This window comes from Arachis duranensis, chromosome 7, assembly GCF_000817695.3.
Source record: "Arachis duranensis cultivar V14167 chromosome 7, aradu.V14167.gnm2.J7QH, whole genome shotgun sequence".
Classification (NCBI taxonomy): Eukaryota; Viridiplantae; Streptophyta; class Magnoliopsida; order Fabales; family Fabaceae; genus Arachis; species Arachis duranensis.
In genome coordinates, this window is record NC_029778.3 from 56,986,696 (window position 1) to 56,987,173 (window position 478).

The following is a 478-nucleotide window of genomic DNA, read 5'->3' on the forward strand; positions in this document are numbered from 1 at the left end:
TAAACTGTCAGAGGAAAAGAAAAAATAGAAGGAAGAGGTAGAAGAATTCGAACTTATCAAGAAAAATGGAGTTCGAATTGTGTATTAAGGAGGAGTGTTAGTCCATAAATAGAAGGATGTGAGAAGAGGGGAAGAAACTTTCGAAAATTAAGTAAAAGATTTTAAAAACATTTTGAAAAACACTAATTGATTTTCGAAAACCAAGAGTGGAAACGAAATCAAGTGATTTTTGAAAGAGATTTAGAAATTAGAAATCAACAAGATATGATTGAAAACTATTTTGAAAAAGATGTGAGAAAAATATTTAAAAAGATATGATTGAGAAGATATGATTTGAAAAACAATTTAAAAAGATTTGATTTTAAAAATTAATGACTTGGCTAACAAGAAAAGATATGATTCAAACATTAAACCTTTCTCAACAGAAAAGGCAACATACTTGAAATGTTGAATCAAATCATTAATTGATAGCAAGTAT